Here is an 11697-nt window from a genome sequence, read left to right as displayed (position 1 = left end):
ATCACTATTAGGCAAAGTGAGAACAGTCGCCGTAGTCAATCTTAGCTTAAGGTCTCTGAAAGCTTCATGCCAACTGTCATCCCACACAAACTTTAAATCCTTTCTTGTTAACTTTGTCAAAGGCGTAGAAATTCGAGAAAAATTCTCCACAAAGCGACGATAGTAACCTGCTAACCCCAGTAACGCTCTTTGCTCCTTCCCACTGCAAGATAGAATCTATTTTTGCAGGATCGATAGTAATGCCTTCTTGAGATATTACATGCCCTAAGAATTTAACCCCGGTCATCCTAGAAATCACATTTCACTTTCTTAGCATATAATCAATTATCTCTCAAAGTTTGCAACACAATTTTTAGATGTTCTACATGTCCTCAGGTGTCCTTGAATACGCCAAAATGTCATCAATAAAAACAACCACAAACTTATCCAAATAGGTTATTAAGATTCTATTCATAAGGTCCATAAATGTTGCAGGTACAATTGTTAATCCAAATGGCATCACCAAAAAATCAAGTGTCCATAACTATTGCGATCAATTTAATATTTGATTTTAAATACGCAAGTGCACGTAATCACACAAGTAATATAATGATAAGTAAATCGTCTTCACAGGGATTGCAAATAAGAAAAAATAAGCAAAACAATTACTAAAAAAATTTAGAAAATTAAAAATCAAGTGGGTTGTTTATAGGCTAAGCAAAATATTAAAATAAAATGGAAATACTGAAATTAAAAACTAAACTGAACAAGAAAATTGAGAGAAATATATGGATTGCAAAATGGACTTGAATTATTGAATTCCCCTATATTATTTATCCTGAACAACTTGCGGACAGATTGTTGGAGCAATATTCTAGCAAAAATCCCAGGTTAATAATAATTCATTTAAACACTCATAAAACTTTCCCAAATTTTATGACATTAATTCTTGTACCTAATTAAACATATTCCTATGGAAAATCAGACTTAAGAATGCAAATCAAAGTTTAATTCTCAAAAGTTACACAAGGTAAATAACATATCCCTATGTTATTTACTAACATAACCTAACCTAGATTATGACTTATGTCATCCAAGTTTTTCCCATTACATTTAATCTTTCCAGCATGAAACATAATTAAATAACTTGCCATTGCTGGCCAAACAACAACAAGAAATTAATATAAGCACACTTGAATGAACAAATGAGATTTTACTAGAATAAAGTGCAAGAAATTTATAGACTATAACATAGGGTTCATCAACAAGTCAAGCCACCTAAAAATTAGTTCATGACTGAGTTCATAGACATTAATTCACAATCAAAACAGCCCATAATTTTCAGATTTAGAATCCAACTCAGATATTAATAAAATAAAGTTTAGGAAAAGAAGAAAGAACAAATCCAAAATGATGCTTGAGCTTTCTTTGTTTGTCCTCCTTCTTCCTTGTTGATATTCTCAATTTTTCTCCTCTATTTTTTCTGGTATTCTTTTTCCAAAAATGGCTGCTGCCTTCTTCATACGACTGGAACCCTCTTTCGTGTATGTTAGGTTTTTTTTCTTCCTCCTTCCAAAAGTACCCTATTGCCCCTTTTTCTCCAAAAACATGAAGTCCTCCTTTCTTCTGATTTTTCTCCTTTTCTCCAATATGCTGACTAGTTCTTTCTGCCATTGCCACCTTAGCCAAAATGTCAGCTCACCCATTGACTGCCACACGTACCATGTGCCCCAAAATCTGCCTGATCAAAATGCTTCAGGTTTGGTGCAGCAAACCTGAATATTCAGCCATCAACAACATAATTTCATCAAAATAGATTCATATGCTAGCTCATTCCTTTGTGCAAATACTTATCCATGAAATCATTATCTTTAGCCCAATAGCTATTAAAACTAAAAAAAATAATTAAACTCAATTAAGATAACGAAAACATCAAGGTTAGCTACAAAAGCTAAAAATAAACTAACATTACCCATGATTTTTTCACAATTATAAGTTCAAAAGCACATGAAATAACTCTTTATTCAAGAGTTATCACACCCCCAAACATACAACATTACTCGTCCTCGAGTGATGACTCTAAAAACAAAATACAACTAAGAAAAGACACAAAAGGCATAAACTAAACAACAAAAGACAAAGACAAAACACCACAACAATGGACACACTTTTCTATGCCAATGGTAAAAAGGGGAAGGCTCTCGGGAAATTTTATTTTGAAAAAGAGAAGCTGAATTTCAATCTTTCACAAGCTTTAAACCAAATTCTTCAAGCATGAATGTTGCTACCAAAAATATGAATCAAGTGTTTCACCCTTTAGTGCATGCATAGCTTTTCCTAAACAATTTCAATCACCAAAAATCAAGCTAGACCTTGGTCCTCAAGCTTAAATAATGTCTCCATATGTTACTTAGTGATTCCCTCTCCACTAATGTAGACAAACACCACACCAAAGATCAATAGGACTTTATGAAGCTTGTAATGATAGGCTAGGGTGAAGGTAGGATAAGAGAGATAAATTTTGGCTCAAATCACCCTAAAACACCTCAATCTTTCTAGGACCTAAATACATAACTGTATACATTAATTTCCCCCAAAGACAACCGCAAAACACAATATAAATCTTGCCACTAGCCTTTATTACAAACATTAAAAGACAAAACTAAAACAACTTTTCCTTTATTTGAAGAGTACACCCCCAAACTTATTTACAAACGCTTTTTGTTTTTTTTTTGTTCTTTTTTTTGTTTTTTTTTGTTTTTTCTGATTTTTTTGTTTTTCTCTTTTTTTTATATGCTTTGATGCAAGGGAGTGTACTCTTAAATTTTGTTTCTTTTTGGATTTTTTATTTTTTCTTTTTATATATATATGAAGATTAACAACTAGATGGCAAGAGAACAAGAAAATTGAGAACACACTCTCCCCCCAAACTTAAAATCAACATTGTCCGCAATGGTTAAAACAAGCAAAAGAAGAAAAGGAAAACACTCACCCAATTTTCTCATCCACTCACTCAACAAAACCCCCCAAAATTCATAACAAATAAATCCTATAAAGATCAAGGTGCTAAAAGGGTGTGGTGAAAAGAGATGATTATATATATGTAAAGGTAGGCTAATGAGCGGCTAAGAAAGAAAATGGACACTTAAGCTCAATGGGGTGACTAGTGATAAAAAATGCAGACAAGGTAGGCTTCAAAGGCTCAAACGGTCCAAAGATGGCCTAAATCATTTCATCGGTGTGGTATTATCTAGGATTTCGCCTCAAGGAAAATCACTAAATAATTCTAGAAACTTAAGCTCTCGCAAGAAACTAACTCTTTCGCAGGTGTCAAAAATGCTTAATCAAACTATGCACAAACTAAAAGAGAAACATTTGCATCAATCAATGGCTAGCAACAATCACATCCAAAGAATTTAGTTGAAAACTCAAGAAAGAAAGACATTCAGCGGCAACTTAGATTATTTATAGAAGTCGTCATTGAGCCCCCTAGTTACAAAAGAACAAAAGCAAAGAGTATCGCTAAAAGATTAACTAAACAACAAGGCGGGAACATAACAATCAACAAAACACACAGAAGAAATACCAAACAATAGACAATAAAGGTAGACAACAAGAGAGTTCAAGACAGAAATTAATTATAGAATAATAATAAATACAAATCAAAAGTGGGTTAAAGAAGCTCCCTCCTTCTAGTCCTTGGAATCAGCATCCGAAGGAGTAGGGTCATCATGGACAACTATCGCGGTCCACGCCTACAGGATGGAGCTGGGGAATACTGGGAATGCAACGGTTGGTTTGTGGAAGTTTCGCTGGAGGGACTTGATGAGAGCTGCATCCCGCTGCTTAGCATACTTCCAGTAAGCATGCTGCTGAGCTTCCAGAGACACCAACCGACCAAGAATCTCCTGTTGCTGAGCAATGAGGTCAGTGAGTGGAACTGGGGGAGGCATGGTGGTGGCCCAGCGGCTGAGGCAGGTGCACGAGTTTGACCATTGAGAGTGAAATCAATGTCCCGGCTCTCGAAAAGTATATCCTCTGTGGAAGCAAAAGGCACCCCAGCTCTAATGCCCAGCTGTGTAATGAGTGAGGGAAAGAACAACTTCCCTTTTTTCTTCTTGGCACAGCTAGCAAGCTGCCTAGAGATTAATTGGCCTACATTGATACTCAGCCCAGCCAGTATACAATATAACAGGAGCACCCTCTCCTTGGACACCGTGGTGTCATGCGTGGTGGGAAACAAGCGACACTTCAGAAAGTTTAGCCACACTCCAGCTTCAGGAAAAATGGAGGTGTGCAAGAGAGTGCGCACATCACCAAAAGATATGCACCACTGAGCTCCGGGAGCTGCGACACAGTGCAGGGCCTTGTCAAAGTCAGCTTGGGTAGGTGCCAAGATCATTTCATTATAAGCAGCGCAGTCAACGCTGGCTAACCTAAAGAGTGCATTAGTAGCCTCACCAGGAAAAGAGACAACCTTGCCACGAATTAACACTTCAGAATTCTCAGCGAAGGCTAGGTTGGCATAAAATTTCTCTCACCAAGGGAATAATGGCATGCTCTGGTTTCTGACAGAAAAGTTCAAAAATTGTGCTGCTCAATGACTGTACTGATAAAAGAAGGCACCTCAATAGTGGTAAGCAAAAATCCTCTTTCTGGAAACAATTTCTTTGTCTTAATAGACTCATAGTTGGCCTTGGCTTGAGCAGAAACAAATTTTGTGGCAGGACCTGAAGGGGTAGGTGTTTTCTTGGTCTTAGGAGGTGGGACAGCTGTGTGTGTTGGCTGGGAGGCAGCTTTTGTGGTAGTGGAAGTCTTTTGTTGCTTTGGTGGTGGTGCGGGTGATGCTTTTTGGGCAACTTTTTTGTATTTGGTTCAGGGTGGTGTTGATTTTGTGGCGGGTGGGGTAGTTTTTGTGGAGGAAGGAGCATTTATAGCTGCTGGGGGAGGCAATAGTAATGGGGCAGTGGGGATTGGTGGGGCCTTCGGTGGGGCAGTGGTGGTTTTGGATTTCTTCTTGGTTGTTTTGGTTGTTTGTGGGATAGAGGTTAGTGTAGATTTTGGTTTATCTGATGGTGGGACAGGGGATGGTGGGGTAGTTTTTGGCTTCTTTCTCTATGCTCGTGTTTTAGTGGTCATATTGGGCAAAAAGGAAGCAGCTAAATCACAAGGCTACCACACAACAAAAGGAGCACCCAAACAATCCAATATCCTGCTTATCCGTAAAGAGAGTGGTACAGAGCAACACATCAACAGAGCAGTACAAGAAACACTGTCACCCAATAATCTAATAGCTGAACCCCAAAAGAAAACACTAGCAGAGAAGTCCAATGCCCAGCAATATTCACAAGAGTATAACAGAACAAAGAATTAGTACCCCAAATTATGGCTCGTGAGGAGCTTGGTGCCTAGGTGCCGAGAGTGCCTAGGTGCACTTGGAGAAGGCTTGCGAAGGGCAGGAAGGCACAGAACTGATTCGCTGGTCAAGGAGGCGCGCAAACAGAGCCGCGCCTGGTTTTGGGGTGCTAGGTTCGCGTGGAACCACCTAGGCTCGGACTGGGAGTGCACAGGTACTCGGATGCGCCTGGGTTGCCGAGTGTTTTGGTGGGGTGGTAAAGGTCAGTGTTTTGGCAGAGAACCTCTTGGCTTGGTGGGTGGGATATTTTTGGTGAGGGTCGGGGATGGATGGGATGTGGTGGGCCTCGGTCTGGGTTCGTTCGGAGATGGCTTGGCTGGTGAAGAGTTTCTCTCGGCTTGGTTGAGGCGCGAGCCTGGGGCAGGGGTGCCTGGAATCCGAGGCTCGATTTTGGGGGAACGGGTGGGCAGAGGGCTTCTCGGTCTGCACTGGTGCACTTTGGTTTGTGGCTGCACAGCTGGGTGGTGCCGAGGATTGGGGTTCACACAGCTGGGTTTTGTTTGGGCAGAGATGGATTAGGGTAATGGGGAAGATGGGTTAATATCCTATATACACATGGATTTTATAAATAATATAAAATTGACTGAATATATGTATATATATATTTTTTCGTATAGGTTATAGTATATATATATATTAAATACATATTTATATTTATGTGTATGTATATATTTATAAAGTTATATATTAACATATATATTTTTTGTATATTTTGTATGTAATTTTTTTGTATATATATAGTATTATATATATGCCTCTGAATGAACCCACGACCCAGGATTTTTTCTCTGCCCAGATTGTTAACACTGTGCCCTCGTTTTGCTTCAGCAACCCAAATTTGACGTAACTCTCTTTTATTTTTGGAAATTTTTGTGTGCATTTTGCTGAAGTAAAACTCTTGCAAAACCTTCAGACTCCAAAATCACTTCCAAAACACCCTGTTCCTTGCTGTCTTAACACCTGAAACACCAAAATACACATAAAACCACTCCAAAACATCACAATAAAATGAATTTAAAATTACAAAAAATAAAAATAAAAATAATTAAAATTACTCATATGTATATATATATATTTTGTTCTTCTTGTTTTCTCTCTTCTATTTTTTTTTTTTATATACAATATCATTTTAAACTTGCTTCTTTTTGGGTTGACTTTAAATTAGTGCCTGAATCACTTGACAACCCAAAACAATCATAGCTTTAAGGATTCTCCAAAGTGATGGAGGTCTTCTCGCGGTTGACCTCACCTCCCCAATAATGTTTCAGCCGCTTCCCATTCACTTTAAACTCCCTTCCGGATTGATCTTCGCGAACTTCAATTTCTCCAAAGGGGTAAACTTGCACCACTATGAATGGGCCACACCAGCGGGACTTTAACTTGCCAGCAAATAATTTCAAGCACGAGTTGAAGAGCAATACTTTCTGCCCCTTCTCAAAGACCCGGGCTTGAATTTTTTGATCATGCCACCTCTTAGTTTTCTCCTTGTACAACTTAGCATTTTCATAGGAGAACAACCTCATCTCTTCCAGCTCATTTAACTGTAACCTTCAAGCTTCTCCAGCAGCTTGGAGATCCATATTCAGTTTCTTAGTGGCCCAATATGCCTTATGCTCCAACTCAACGAGCAAATGGCAAGCTTTCCCAAAAACTAAACGATACGGTGACATTCCCACAGGGGTTTTGAAAGTCGTTCGATAGGCCCAAAGAGCATCATCCAATCGCTGAGACCAATCCTTTCTACTAGGATTCACCACTTTCTCTAGGATTCCCTTGATCTCCCTATTGGATATTTCCGCTTGACCATTGGTTTGGGGGTGGTAGGCGGTGGCAATCTTGTGCTTCACACTATATTTGGCTAACAAAGCTGCCAAAATCTTGTTCCCAAAGTGGGTGCCTTCATCACTTATAAGCGCCCTTGTAGTGCCAAAGTGGGTGAACACATGCTTATGTAGGAATTTTATGACCACCTTGGAATCATTAGTAGGACTTGCCACTGCTTCAACCCACTTAGAGACATAGTCAACAACCACCAAGATATACCAATTTCCAAATGATGGTGGAAATGGCCCCAGGAAGTCGATTCCCCAAACATCGAATAATTCCACTTCAAGGATGCTATTCAAAGGCATTTCACTTCTTGCTGAAATATTTCCAACACGCTGGCAGCGGTCACATCTCTTAGCAAATTCATGAGCATCCTTGAAGATAGAGGGCCAATAGTACCCCGATTGAAAAACCTTAGCGGCTGTTCTTTGCCCACCAAAATGTACACCATAAGGAGCTGAATGACAATGCTCTAGTATGCTAGAAACTACATCCTCAGGCACACAACGCCTCATTATTCGATCTGAACATTATTTGTACAAATAGGGCTCATCCCAATAATAGAATCTCACATCATGAAAGAACTTTGAGTTGCTGCCTATTCAAATCAGGTGGCTGCAAACCACTCACTAAATAGTTGATAAAATCACCGTACCATGGAGTAGTGGTTTGGTTCACAACCAACAATTGCTCATCGGGGAATGTCTCTTTAATAGGCCCTTCATTTTGCTTTTCACTTCCAGCTTCAAGTCTAGATAAGTGGTCAGCCACTTAGTTCCCCGTTCCTTTTCTATCCCGAATTTCCAAGTCCAATTCTTGAAGAAGAAACACCCATCGAATAAGTCATGGCTTAGCATCATTCTTGGCAATTAGATACTTGATCGCTGAATGGCCTGTATAAACCACCACTTTAGTCCCTACAAGATAAGCTCTAAACTTGTCAAAAGCAAACACCACTGCCAAAAGCTCTTTCTCGGTGGTAGTATATTTCAATTGGGCATCGGCTAATGTCTTGCTTGCATAGTAAATGGAATGAAAAACCTTCTTTTTTCGCTGCCCAAGTACATCACTCACAGCAAAATCACTAGCATCGCACATCAATTCAAAGGGGAGAGACCAATCTGGAGCTACAATGATGGGTGCGGTGATAAGAGCCTTTTTTTAAAGTCACAAATGCTTCTTGACACTCCTTGGTGAACTCAAATGCTCGATTATGCTCAAGTAATGAACAAAGGGGCTTAGAAATATTTGAAAAATCCTTTATAAACCTCCTATAGAAGCCCGCATTCCCCAAAAAGCTTATAATCCCCTTGACTGTAGTAGGTGGTGGAAATTTTTCTATGACTTCCAGCTTTGCTCTATCCACTTCTATGCCCTTGTTAGAAATTCTATGGCCCAACACAATGCCTTCGTGAACCATGAAATGGCATTTTTCACAATTGAGTACCAAGTTTGTTTCTTCACATCTAGCCAAGACTTGCTCCAAGTTAGCGAAACAAGGGTCAAAAGACTCCCCAAATACTGAAAAATCATCCATGAAGACTTCAAGAGACTTCTCCACCATATTTGAAAATATTGCCATCATACAACGTTGGAAAGTAGCGGGGGCGTTGCACAACCCAAAAGGCATCCTTCTAAAGGCAAAGGAGCCATAAGGACAAGTAAAGGTAGTCTTCTCTTGGTCTTCTGGTGTGATGGAAATCTGATTATAGCCTGGATACCCATCGAGGAAACAATAAAACTCCTTTCCCGCCAACCGATCAAGCATTTGGTCAATGAATGGCAGCGGGAAGTGGTCTTTACGAGTAGCCTTATTCAACTTCTGATAGTCCATACAAACACGCCACCCCGTCACTTGTCTTGTGGGAATCAACTCATTATTTTCATTAGCCACCACTGTGACTCCACCTTTTTTAGGAATACACTGAATTGGGCTGACCTAAGAACTATCTGAAATTGGGTAAACAATTCCATAATCAAACCACTTAATTATCTATTTTCTAACCACTTCCTTCATGATAGGATTAAGCGTTCGCTGCTGCTCAACAGAATTATTACAGAAATCCTCCAACAGAATTTTATGCATACAAAATGAGAGACTTATCCCCTTGATATCTGCCATAGTCCAACCAATGGCCCTTGTGTATTTCTTCAAAACAACTAGCAACAAACTCTCTTTTTCAGCTCCTAACATGGCTGAAATAATCACATGCAAGGTCTCATTATCTCTCAAATAAGCATACTTCAAGTGACTTGGCAAAGGCTCCAACTCTAATTTTGGTGGCTCTTAAATAGAAGGCTTAGGAGGCTTAAAATTCCCTTCCGACAAGTTCAATGACTCAAAAGGCCTCCTAAATTTAGCAAAGGGCTGCTTTGACTCCACCCATGTAACTTGGCTTTCTTCCTCTTCACTTAAGTTTTCAAGCTCTTCAAGTGACCTAACCCCCACTCCATCTTTACAAACTTCCTTATGGAATTTTTCAGCGAAAATAGACTCAATTACACTTAGCCTAGAGCATTCCTCAACCTCATTCGGAAACTTCATAGCATTGAACACATTGAAAGTCACTTGTTGGTCATTCACCCTCATAGTAAGCTCCCCTTTTTGTACATCAATCAAGGTCCTCCCGGTTAATAGAAATGGCCTACCCAAGATAATAGGAACATCTCTATCTGCTTCATAATCAAGGATGATGAAATCAGCCGAAAAGATCAATTTATCAACTTGCACAAGCACATCTTCAATTTTTCCATCCGGGTGTGCCATAGAACGATCCACTAATTGCAAAGTGACTGTGGTTGGTCTTGCTTCTCCAATCCCCAACTTCTTGAAAATTGACATGGGCATCAAATTGATACTAGCCCCCAAGTCACAAAGTGCTGTACCAACATCTCTACCACCAATAGAACAAGGAATTCTGAAGCTGCCTGGATCCTTCAATTTATGAGGAATTTTACTCTTCAATATAGCACTACAACCTTCAGTCAACGCCACTGTTTCAAATTCACCAAGCCTCCTCTTTTTAGTTAAAATATCTTTCAAAAACTTTACATAGTTGGGCATTTGCTCCAAAGCATCCACCAACGGTATATTGATGTGAAGTTGTTTCAAAACATCTAAAAATCTCCAGAATTGACCATCTTGTTGTTGCTTTTGTAAGCACTGAGGAAATGGTCGAGGTGGCTTGCTTATAGGATTTCCTGTAGCAATTGCTTTAGGATCAGAATTTAAATTTTTTGATTTCACAGCTTTATCTCCTTTGTCCACACTACTTTGGATTGAAGTGGGCTTGCTGTTTCTAGTACAATTATCCTCAGTAAATTCCACATTTTTACCACTCCTCAAGGTAACCGCCTTGCAAAGCTCCTTGCCATCTTTCCTTGGATTTTTTGTATCATTAGGCAAGGTGCCTTGTGGTCTATTCCATAGCTCATTAGCAAGCTGCCCCAATTGAGTTTCTAGATTCCTCAAGGATGCCGCTTGAATCTGAATCATAGCATCGTTCTTGGCCATATATTCCTTCATTAAACTCTCCAAAGAGCTTGAATGAGACACTTGTGGAGGAGGTGGTTGAGCTCTTTGTTGTTGTTAGGAAAACCCCCGGTGGATATGTAGGCTTGTTTTGCATTGGTGCTCCGCTTGAACTAGCTCCTTGACCCCCCCATGAGAAGTTTGGATGCTGCCTCCACCCCGGATTGTAAGAGTTCGAATATGGGTTATTTAGGTTGTCATTTTGATTCCCCACATAACAAACTGAAGTAGGATTCGAAGGACAACTTTCAAATGCATGCCCATCTCCACAATAAACATAAGATAAATTGGCAACTTGTCCCATAGCAGCTGGTTGTACCATTCCCCCCAAACTCATGTTCTTGAGAAGGTTAGTCATTGAAGAAACTTGAGCGGTCAAAGCTGTCAATGCATCAACTTCAAGTATACCAGCCACTTTTTGACTTGTTGAGGCTCTAGCATTGGACAATTGATAATTGTTGCTAGCTATCCTCTCCAAAATCTCATAGGCTTCATTATAGGACTTAGAGAGAATAACCCCATTGGCTGAAGCATCTAACACCATACGAGTGGAAGAATTGAGCCCATTGTAGAAAGTTTCCATTTGTATACAATGCGGGATCCCATGGTGTGGGAACTTTCTCAATAACTCATTGAATCTCTCCCAAGCTTCACAGAATGATTCATCTTCTAGTTGCTAAAATGACATGATTTCATTGCAAAACTTGGCATTTTTGGTAGGGAGAAAGTACTTCATCAAGAATTTTTCAGCCAACTCATTCCATGTAGTCACCGAGTCGGGAGGAAGGGTGTTGAGCCAAGCTCTAGCTCGTTCCCTCAAAGAGAATGGGAACAATTTCAACCTTAGGGCCTCATCAGTCACTCCTTGTAGCTTGAAAGAATCGCTCACCTCCAAAAATGAACGAAGATGAAGGTGAGGATCCTCAGTAGGCAGCCCACTAAA

General features: G+C 39.7%; 1 non-coding gene across 1 annotated transcript; it reads left to right on the top strand.

The window, feature by feature from the left end:
- Window positions 1–11353: 11353 nt before the first annotated feature.
- Window positions 11354–11460, top strand: LOC133780768 (small nucleolar RNA R71). Its single transcript, XR_009869587.1, has one exon. It is a non-coding gene; the product is annotated as a small nucleolar RNA R71 (small nucleolar RNA).
- Window positions 11461–11697: the final 237 nt, after the last annotated feature.

Source organism: Humulus lupulus, chromosome 5, assembly GCF_963169125.1.
Source record: "Humulus lupulus chromosome 5, drHumLupu1.1, whole genome shotgun sequence".
In the NCBI taxonomy this organism is placed as follows: Eukaryota; Viridiplantae; Streptophyta; class Magnoliopsida; order Rosales; family Cannabaceae; genus Humulus; species Humulus lupulus.
Note: the sequence above shows the minus strand (reverse complement) of the source record. Positions and strands in the feature narration are given on the sequence as shown.